This window comes from Magallana gigas, chromosome 1, assembly GCF_963853765.1.
Source record: "Magallana gigas chromosome 1, xbMagGiga1.1, whole genome shotgun sequence".
NCBI lineage: Eukaryota > Metazoa > Mollusca > Bivalvia > Ostreida > Ostreidae > Magallana > Magallana gigas.
In genome coordinates this window covers 54,199,118-54,211,421 of record NC_088853.1, presented here as the reverse complement: position 1 = coordinate 54,211,421, position 12,304 = coordinate 54,199,118, and the positions used below count along the sequence as shown (strand labels likewise).

At 29.0% G+C, this 12,304-nt stretch overlaps 1 long non-coding RNA gene across 1 annotated transcript; it reads right to left on the bottom strand.

The window, feature by feature from the left end:
• Nucleotides 1-6,965: 6,965 nt before the first annotated feature.
• On the bottom strand, nt 6,966-10,866 carry LOC136270113 (uncharacterized). Its single transcript, XR_010708331.1, has 2 exons — nt 10,596-10,866; nt 6,966-9,398 (listed from the first exon to the last, which is right to left on the bottom strand). It is a non-coding gene; the product is annotated as an uncharacterized lncRNA (long non-coding RNA).
• Between the last annotated feature and the right edge of the window lie 1,438 nt (nt 10,867-12,304).

Below are 12,304 nucleotides of genomic sequence, written 5' to 3'. Positions count from 1 at the left end.
CTTAAAAGAAATTAAAAAAAATGATAATATACAGTTTTTTATCAGAGATGAGGGCAACATATAACCCAGAAAAGGTTCGTTTGTTTGATACTACAATGCCGTATTATTTGTTTCCACAGACAAAATAAAAAAATTGAAAATAGGGGCTTCTAGATAATTGATCGAACAGACCCATGTATTCTTTTTTTTTATTTTCGACAGTTTTTAGCGAGTTTGTAACAACGGTAAAAAAAAAAATAAAAGGTTTCTACTACATATTTATTACTGTCTTTATTGGTTTTGACCTGTTTTACTACTATTTATTTAGACATTTTTATAATTGATTGTTATATGAAAGAATTAAGTGATGTTGAAATGTTAATACTCGAACTTATAACAAGTCTTAATGACACGCTTGCGTAAGATTTTTGACATCCTGTTCTCGTACTTACGGTCTTCACAAGAAAGATGCTTTCAAACAAACGAAACATTTTTTTCTCAAGAGAAAAACGACGAATTTTAAGAACAAAATTTATCTTACACAGATAAACTAAAACATCAGTGGTGACTTTTTTTTTCTTTAACCGATTTTTTATATGTTTTGTCTTAAGCTACGACAGTGAAAAAAGTCAAAAAAAATTGAAAAGTTCTGAAAATTAAAAAAGTACGGATATACATTCTTTAGAACATAATAATATTAAGTTCCATAGCTATGAATATCTTAAACCTTCCCTAAACGGATATTCAGTTAAAGACACTTTATTTGTTTGCCATGCAATGACCGCCGACAGATAGATAGATAGATAGATAGATAGATAGATAGATAGATAGATAGATAGATAGATAGATAGATAGATAGATATATATATATATATTTTTTCAACTTTCCAAAAATTTCTAAAACGTATTTTTTGTTGAATACCGTAAAAGAAAATTCTAAACCGGTGAAAATATTTCAATTATAATATACTTTAATGCACATTAAAATCGACACCTAACTGGGATGAGAGAGTTGCTTTGAATTTCTCTCAGGTTACATAAATCCTATTAGCCTAGTCAATGTTCCCCATTATTTATTTGACTTAGTTTTGCATTAAAGCGAATATATTCACTTATACAGGGCAAAGTCTATAATGAGATCTGTATGTATTTATCGATCCAACATTATATTTAGGAAATTTTCTTTAACTTAGAAATTAAAAGTCCCCAAGGTGTTTTGGCCTTGGGACTTAGGAACGATAATATCTTACCTGAGGAACTTTCATACCAAATAAAATTTGAAATATTTTTTGTGTTGGTTTCCAATGGTTTTCATTCAATTTTTAATGTCACATTTATAAAAATACATTTTCTTATAACATAAAGCAATTTTTTCAAATGATTTGTCAACAGAGTAAGAAATAATGAAAAATTATGTTTTGGGAAAATACTAAAAAAAAATTGCAATAATAACATTTTTGAATGTTAAGAAGTGTTATATTTTTTTGTGTGTCCGAAGGAAATATCCATTATATGACAACACAAATTTTTCTCAATTTGTTAAAAGCAAGCTGTCTTTAAAAAAAATATTTTACAAAAACACGAAAAAACATTTTTTTTTTTTTTTAAAAATACCTATAGTATCCCTATCATCATTGTAATATTTGATAAGTTTATGTTTTGTGGTCTTCTATTGAAAATTGGAATAAACTGTGGGTGTATAGAGCCACCTTAATTAAGCATACTGAAAAATATTTACTTGCAAGATGGTTGGGTTCTCGCTATCTTTTAAGTATAACAAATTTGATAAATTTTAAATTTGTTTCCTGCCCTCGACATAATTTGGGTTAAACACTTGTTTTTTGGGGGTTTTTTGTTTTGTTTTTTTATAAATCATGTTTGCACATCCTAACAATAAGTAAAGTTTAGATAATGATTTTTTTAATTTGCTATTGTTACAAATAATGTTATTGGGATAAAAGATAAAACACATTGATATTCAAAGGGAGTGAGGGATTTAACTTGCTTTACCTTAAAATGTTTATTTTTTTTAGCTTGTGTTGCAAAAAAAGTTAAAAATTAAAGATTTCTAAATTTTATAGATCATGAATTTAAAATGAACCAGCTGCTATGAGAACAAAAGATTCGATATTTTTTTTCTCTTAGTTTAGATAAACGTGCGAAAAAGTTTGAATTACAAAAAGATAAGACACTTTTTTGAGAAAGAAGTGGTAATCTCATCTTCAAAACTCAAGGGTTTCTGATCTGTTTCGCTCTACATAAACTCTTGGTCGAAAATACGACACATATGCGGGTTAACGATTACGCCATTTATACTCTGTCCCGAGTTTTTGCTTCCATCACTTTTTGCTTGATATTTCAATAATAGTAAATACCTTTGTACTCAAATTACGTTCATCCACTAATATAAAAAATGTCCAGATTATCTGTTTTGAAACGCCATATCTACCGCTTCAGGTTTCAATACACATCCCGAAATTGAAAGTCTACGGAGATTTTGCATTGCAACAGCCACTAATAAGCCCGGATGATATTGTTAAAAGATTGCGCGATGTATTCCGCGTGTATTCCGAATGGTAAAAAGATGTAAACATTCCCCATTATAAATCTCCGTAAGGAATCTGTTATCGTTCCTGTAAATTTTTCTGACTGGAAATGAATAATTGTTCAATGAATATTTTCTGACTGGAAATGAATAATTGTTCAATGAATATATCTTGGCTATATTCCCTTTTAACGATTTCAACTGTATTTCTTTCACAGGTATGTGTAATTTTATTAAAAATCATCAAAAAGCGATGGAAGCAATAACTTGGGACAGACTATAGTGAGAGTACTCATTTTTGAACTTTTGAGACCTCTTGTTCTGATCAGGGAATGCGTTATAATCACAAACAATATAGCAATTTGGACGCTCCCATAAACAAAATCAAATTTTTAGAAAAAATGTATTTACTCGGACTACAAACCGATAACAGTAAGTCAAATACTTACTAGCCCGTCTCAAATTTATTTGTCATTTGTTCATCACTGATCAATGCACAATTAACATAATTATTAAAACGACATTTCTTATTGGATCATGCACACTTGTGTGACACCAACCAGCGTGCGAGATTTCAAACCCCGTCAGTCACTATCTTTTCGGTCAAGGATTTATGTAGAGCGGAGCGTAATCATCATTTTGTAAGTTCTAGGGTCGATACAACGACCTTGTCTGCAGTACAATCTTCCGCTAGGTTCAGAATTGTCTACGGATTTTTTTTTCGTTTTCCCGATCACGTGAAGGAGCACGCGTAATGTGCTTGTATATGTAATAACATTGAAGAAAATAATTGATCTGTTTTTGTTTAAGGTATTCTATATAATTTTCATTGAGTTTTCCGATAATTGGCAAAATTAAAAATCAATCTTAAATCAATAAAACGAAGCATGTACAGATTGAAATGCCGTAATTAAAAGAGATTTATGTTTCAATTACTATTTAAAGTATCTTCCAACTCGTATATCTTTTCTGAATCATGATACTAAATTTTATTTGCCCCCCCCCCCCCCCCCCAAAGTTTTGAGCGAAATGCCTTAAAGGGGCATGGTCACGATTTTGGTCAAAAATTATTTTTCCGATTTTAATGTTTACAATGCTTTATTAAGGCATTTTAATATGCAACCAAAATTTGATTGTCATTTGATGAGTTATACAGTTGAAAGCGAGTAACAGAGCTTGCAATTCTTTGCTATGTAAACAAAGGGTTTTTAACATTTCGAATGTTGAAATGAAAATTCCAGTTTTAGACCTAAAATTAAAAAGTAAATCGCTAGGAACTGTTTTTTTTATACTTAAAATGAATTATAAGATAGACAAACCAGCTTTAAAAAGATTTTTTACCGGTATATTGAACCTATGTAAACAAATACAGGGCATGAGCCTTGTTTACATGACGAAGAATTGTTGGCCCTGTATCTTGCTTAAAACTCAACGACTGGCACCCAAATTTTAATTGAAAATTATAAATGCATTCCTAAAGCATTGCAAATGATAATCAAAGTACTGAAGTACTGAAAGCCGGGCTCTTTTTGGTGTGTCTTTATGCATATTGTGTAGGAAAGACTGAAATCTCTCTCTCTCTCTCTCTCTCTCTCTCTCTCTCTCTCTCTCTCTCTCTCTCGCTTAAAATGTCGACAAAGCGTCAGAGAGCGACCAAATTTTGTAAGCGGCTATAAACATAAATATGTCTGTCTAGTAGAAAATAGTTCAACAGTTGCTGCCTTGAATTTTGCAAAAAGCGTTACTGTGAATTTAACTTTGTCTTTGTCCATAAAGGAAACTTAGAAATGTATTAACTAAGTCATGCTTATGTTAAAAAGTAAAAATGAATTAATTATTCATTTCTTTTATGGAATTTGAATGTATCGGTAAAAATCATTATCCTTGGTTAATATCTTGTTTCTTTATAGAAACCATTGTTTGATATCTTTGATTATGAATGGGTAGAAGTAAATGTACAGACACAAAATTCAAGGTGGCATGAGTAAATACATCCACCTAACAAAGCTCTAAATAATCTAAGGCATTGTATTCAGTCCACCGTTGTAACTTCTTTGTTTTGACGAGTCTTCACTAGTTTAGTTATTCTCAACGACTGTCTGTGGCATAATATTGAACAATCGTTAAATTTTTAGAATAATAGAGTGGATTGAATTTTATCTTTTGTTCTAAATCTTACGTCGACAATGCAATTCCTATACTCTGAATATAATTTTTACGTAGATATCTTTAAGTGAGGCAATTGTCGTCTTTAAAATCACTGAGGGTTTTTTTTTTATCTTCAAACGTCTTCTTTTAGTTTCTCAGGTTTCGTGAGTTTACATATATAGTTATTCTTGTAAATTGGCCATTACGTGGTACCAACATGTCTTCTGCAGCCCACTTGTATACTTTATGAAAAATGTCACAGCTCATAACGACTACTGGCAATATTTAAATCAATTAAACCAAACTTAGATATTGTGCAATATTAAGACATTAATTTTGTGTACATCGTTTGCTTAATACACTGTATTCAAAGGCTGAATTGCAATAATTAACAATATAACTTATAAATGTGGATCAACAAATCTTAAGATAAACTTAATTGATCTCTACCAGCCGCCGAAATGTTGTGCTAATCGTCCTACCTAAGCACTCTTATACTTACGGACTTAAGTTTAAGTATGTACCTCAGTCTTATTTAAGCAGTTTTAGACTAAAGTAACGTTCACGTTACGAGCCCCCGGTCACCCAGGTCTAAAATACATAATGTTGATCAGATGAGAATGGAGAATTTCAGAATATTGGCTAGGTGGGACTTAATCCATGCGGCACATTCAGGGTTTAAAACTTTATTGCCAAAAATATACCTAATAACGTAACTAATGGGCATGGCAATGATTTTTCCTGACAGCTTTTAATATATACAATACACGATTTTTTATCTATTTTTACTTAAGCAGTTTTAGACTAAAGTAACGTTCACGTTACGAGCCCCCGGTCACCCAGGTCTAAAATACATAATGTTGGTCAGATGGGAATGGAGAATTTCAGAATATTGGCTAGGTGGGACTTAATCCATGCGGCACATTCAGGGTTTAAAACTTTATTGCCCAAAATATACCTAATAACGTAACTAATGGGCATGGCAATGATTTTTCCTGACAGCTTTTAATATATACAATACACGAATTTTATCTATTTTTACATGTAATAGACTATTTTTTAGAAGCGAAATCTGTTTTTCTGCATATTATAGAAGCGGTCTCAATCAAACTTATCTTTTTTTTTGTTCTTACTTGTTACTAAAAATGTTGATCATTTTCACAACACATGTGATTGAATTTTTTTTTAGGGGCCAGTCCTGTAGATCCTTAATGGGAAGAGAAATAGAATATTTTTTTTTTTTTATAAAAAAGGATTAATGAGAATCATCAATACTAACATTTTGTCGTTAACAATGCTTAACAAATAAATCTTCTTCTCTTGCGTCAAAGTTTGAAGACTCTGGTCCCTAAAAATCTATATGTTTATATAAATCTCTCTCCCACTATATATATATATATATATATATATATATATATATATATATATATATATATATATATATATATATATATATATATATATATATATCTATATATATATCTGCTTTCAACCTTAGGGTGACTATATATTTTTTTGAACCTTAAGGGGACATTTCGTATAATTTGATATGTTACTCTCAACACTATATGAGTTACATGAAAATTAATTGTATGGTTACCAAAGGCCAATTTTCTATAGGAAATCATAAAACTCGTAAAGATAAAAAATATACAATTGTCGTGTCCCCTTAAAATTTAGAAACCATGTCGCACTGTTTACGGGGACATTTGTATATTTATTTACAATGGGCACTTTAAGTAGACCAGATGTATATTGATATATTCCAACTTAAGGTGCCCAATATTTTAATGTATCTCATTTAAAGTGTTACATTGTGTTCTTTTTGTATTTATAATGAGATAATTTTAAATAGCTTAGTGAAACATTCCTTACATGGCTGAAGGCCCGCCATTAGGTTAAATTTATAATATCATCAAGTTATTCTTACAATAAATAAACTTCTATTCTTATCAGTTCTTTAATTCTTTAATTTCTAAATTTGCGATGATTCCTACTTTTTATTATATATTTTTTTAATCTCTAATATTACAGAGGTTAAACTTCAGTTAAAGGCATGTCAAAAGGTGAAAAGGTGTAGGTATTTTCTGACTTTGAGAAGCGAGTGACAAATAAAAAATAACTACACAAATGTATGAAATATTTCAGTGCCTACATAAGTGTCTCAAACAATACCAAAGTTCCAAATTAATGAATCAAAAACACTAGAAATAAAATGATGAAATAATCTTTCATTATCTGCATCTCAAAATACAACTATTGGGAACTTTAAAAAAATACCAGAAAAACAAAATTGGGCTTTCTAAAATTCTTTTATTACATATTCAAACAATTTTATAGGAAAAATTCAATTTGTTCCACTTTATTATTCATTTCTTTAAAAACAACATAAAAATTAAAACATCAATTGTACTGTTTTCAAAAATTCTTGAGCAAAAGTCAAAGAGAATTACAACAATGTGGAGCATTTTAGTCAATGTCTTTCATTTCTCCCTTGAATGACCAGTCTACATTCAATCATAGCTCAAAGCTGAATTTTTAATTCAGCAAATATAATGCAGTCTGTCAGTTACAAAGCGATTCTTAATCAAACTTTTTTTTCAACACTTTTCACTTTTAGTTGAGCAAGACTGTGTTAAAACTAAATAATATGATGTTCAGAAGACAATCAAGTTTTAAATTAAACATCCATTTAAAGTTAAGAATCAAATGATCATAAAAGTAATTCATTTTTGCATAATCTACTATATATAAATGTAATGCAAATATCATTACAATCTAATTTATTTACTCATTGAACAAATTAAGACTTAAATTCTTAAAAGCAAGTTCAGAACAAAAATGTAATTCATCTTCAGTGCATCATTAATGTTTAATACTTTAACTTTTTTTCAATATTTCATAGGATCAAATTCAGAAAATTGATGAGTTGTTTCATCAAACTAGTAATCTTATACATAAGTTTACATCATTACTCAAATCAATGTCCTTTTAATCAGAGTTATTTCATTCAATTCTTCAGTAGACAATTTCACAATAATTCAATGTTTTTGTTTAAATTTATTCTATATATGCACCTTTTCCAACACACGACATTATCATAACTTACTTTAAAAGAAAATTAAACAAAGCTTCTTTAAGATCAAGATCTTGTACATGAAAGGTGCCTACAGGATTATGAAATTCAAGATATAAATATTTTTATTGATGCTTCATAAAAACAGCTTTGTTTGATTCGGTGTGGTGGGGCTATGAACACTATGAAAACTCATGTTTCAAACTGTCATTTTCAATAAAATATAATGGAAATAAGGCTCATGCCATGTTTTTGTTTACATAAGTTCAATATACCGGCAAAGGTTCTTTTTCTAGCTCAGTTTTCTAATTACTAATTCGTTTTTAACTTAAAGAAACAGTTCCTAGCGTTTGTAACATTCATTTTTGGTCTAAACCTGACATTTTTCCTCAACATTTAAAATGTAACAGTAATCAAAATCATGACCTCAGCTTTGGTTACATAATCAAAATTGTGAGCTCTATATCTCGCTTATAACTTCACGACTGACACTCAAATTTTTGGTTGATTATTAGAAATGCCTATTTAAGTCATTGTAAACATAAAAAAGAGAAAAATTAATTTTGAGCCAAATCGTGAACATGCCCCTTTAACAGAAAAAGGCATCAAGTTATTTGCAGTATGTAACATTTTGCAACACAGATCTTTTCTATAGGGATGTACAGGTTACATCTGCAATTAATCTTGGTAACAACAAATATCAATTTTTTTTTAAAAGAAACAAAATTCTAAAGGTAAATTTATTACAAACAAACAAGATATCTGTGAGCCAATACTCAAAAGTGATATCCCTGCTCTGATCTGAATATACAAAATCGATATTTCAGTCGATATTTCACAGGGAGTTGACATCATTTTTTTAAAAAATGGATCCTATCATATGGCATGCCTACACAAAGAGGTTAAAATTTTAAGCCTCTGCTATTAATAGGTGCCGAGAAATTTTTGACAAAAATTTGATGGAAAATTAAAGCTAAAAATAAACAGTCGTCATTTAACAAAAAGTTGACATTTGATTGGTACACAAGGGTAACATAAGTAATGTAAACAAGACTTGTGCCATGTGTTTGTTTACATTTTGAAATTCCAGGTTAAGACATGAAATGAATTTGACAAATACAAGGAGCTGTTTATTGATGTACAAAACAAATTAGCAGATAAAAAAAAATCAGCTTGAAAAAGAACTTTTACCGGTGTATTGAACCAATGTAAGTCAAAAAAATAAGACACAAGCCTTCTTACAAAACAAAGAATTGAAGCTCTGCATCTGGCTAATAACACTACAACTAACACTCAAATTGTGGTTGGTCATTAGAAATGCATTATACTAATGCATTATAAACAATAAAAAATACAAAAATAAAAATCTGACCAAAATCGTGACCACTCCCCCATGAAATGTACTAATTGCTAATATCTGACTAGAAAACTACATACTATTCATATGCATATTCACAAGTCATGTTCATTTCTAAATTGTTCATATAGCCACCAACTCCCACTCTGCGAGTTTTTTAGAAGTTCTTAGCCTCGCCGTTTTTCTCTCATTAAAAATCTTTGTTCTGGCTTTGGAAATTGTTGTCTTCATATGAAGACCATCTAATGATGATATATTATTTGTCTTCAGGAAGTCCTCAATTTCTTTCTTACCTGTAAAAAATGAAGAGGATTGAATGATTTGTCAGTGATTATATTTTTAAAAACATGTTCACCAACACCACATAAATAGGCATAAAGTCATCATTTTAAACATTAATATTTTAATCAATCTCAATGAAATAATCCTAAATTAGGTAACTAATTCCCCAACCGACTTCACTGAAGGGAACTAGAGATTTTTTCTCCATCTGTTTTTTCACAATTTTTTTCATTATGGGTTTGAAGAATAATATTAATTTGCTTCAAAATGTCAAACAACAGATCAAGTTTACATTTTAGTAGCCTCTGGTCGTCATATTTTTGAGAGAATTGATTTTGATTTTTACATTTCAATATTTTTAATGACTAGATTCGGTGTATGTACTCAATAAATGAGGCCAGTATGTGGTCAGTAATAATATCATGTATTACTTGTATCATTACTTTTATCATTTCTTACAAACAAAAAAGTTTTGTAAAATATGTCAAGTATCGTGCTGTACATTTTATCGGCAGTTTTTTTTTGTAGTATAACAATCCAGTGTTATCGTGTCTGGGTTGTTAAATATTAAAGTTTGGTTTGAGGTTCAGGGTACAGAAGACTTTAATGATATTGTGTATAAAACAGGGAATACTTCTAGCAGCGAACACTTAATTGACTTGGCAAAATTATATAAGATAAAATAAAGAGTATTAGTTTACCCGTTTTGTATTTAATTTCAACATCGACTGTGTCTGCTTCGCTTCGAATATGTATTTTTTAAATGGATTTTCAAGGTTGTTAGCTGTTTGTTGTAATTATTTTTCATAATTTCATACTATACAAGAAGTCATTAATTTCTGAAAATTTCAACATTTATGATGGGGGATATTTATTACAAAAGGTCTCAAAATTTTGCCATTCTTAATTACTTTATAATGTAAAATTCAAATTATAATATAAAATATTATATGATAAATATTTAACATCTAATGCAGGTTATGTATTTTTCGGCATGTCGCTACAATCATATTCTGCAGGAATCACATTGAAATAAAAACTTTAACTTAAGTCTATTCTCATGCAGTTAGTGGTCTTGTGACGAAATAGTCAACAGACAGGAGGGCTAACAGCCACAACTTCATGTCATTAGCCAGGCTCGCTTGAAGTAACAATTCAAATGATCACCTTTAATTTACAGTTCATGAGCTAAATTAATTGTTACTTACATGGTAGATTCCCTGTGTTATTGTCTTTCTGAGTAAATATGTACTCTCTAAAATGAGATTTCAAATATGCTGTATCTTCCTTTGACCACTTCACTGTTGAAATACAAAAAAAACATTGATAATTCAAATTTGCATGGGTTAGGTGACATAAAATTATCATTACGTTTCTCGGGCCAAATTTCTCCTAAATAGATGGAGGAGGGTGGCAATTTTTTTTTAAGTAGTAAATAAGTAGATGCGGGAGGGCTTTTTTATATATTCATTAGCCATCTTGAGTTCCAAAACACATACCTAATGAAATTGTCATCAACACAACCCGCCCCTTCCTCCCCCCAAAAAATTCAGGGCCATACTTAAACAAGAAAAAAGCTGTCAAAATGACAGCAAACCAGGTTTTCTTTTGTGTGAACAGTATCCATTATACATTTGTCAATCCTAAATTGATATCCAATCCAGAAAATTGAGGCACTTTATAATCTATAAAAACATAGGTAATCACAGATTACAAAGCTCGCCGAGACGAGACATCACCCTTATGAGACTTCACCTTTATGAGACCACCTTCATCATATTAAATGAAAATCATACTTTATGATCTTGGATATTCATGGATTCTGTTTTGACACAATATCGTATATCATCTGTTAAAAAATTGTATGATAATCAGATGTTCATTTGTTAATCAATACAATAAAATAACATTAAATATTGCATCCTATCATATTTACAACATATATCATATAATACAATAAAACACCATAATAAACAATAATGAGATATGATATTGTAACGTATGATATGACATTGTATTGTGTTATACGTTATTGTATTTGATCAAATAATACAATATCATTATATAATATATATAACAATATAGTATTATATTACAATATCATATTACATAATACATCATAACATTGAAACATATGATATCATATTGTAAAATATAGTATGATATTGTAAGATACTGTATCATTTTTAATACATAATATGATATTGTATCATATAATACAATATAATTTGATACAACATTGTATCATATCAAATGATACAATATTATGTGATAAAGTAAAAAAAATTATAATACAATATTATATTATACATATTGTATCATATGATACAATAATATGTTTTACAATATCATACAATACAATAATATGTGATGTGATAATATATCATATTATAAACCAATATCATATTATACAATATCGTATGATACAATATTATATAATATTACAGTATCATATTATACAATTTTATGCGATATAATTCTACATTACAGAAACTCATATCAAATTATACAATATCGTATGATACAATATTATAGAATATACAATATTGTATCATAAGATACAATATTATATTTTGCAATATCTTATCTAATAGTATCATGTGATAAAATAATAAATTAATAATACAATATAATATTATACAATATTGTACCATAGTATACAATACTATACATAACGATATCATGATACAATATCATAACATAAAATATAAAAAAAAATTGATACAATATCATATCGTATCATACAACTTTTTTATAATATTACATATGATATTATATTGTGTCATATCAAACAATATTGTTTCATACCAAACAATACTATATCATAGGAATCATGTTATATCATTAATCAACAAACATTCTTTAGCATCCTTGATAATGGAGATCAGGCTCTGCATCTGAAGCAACCTCTGCGTTT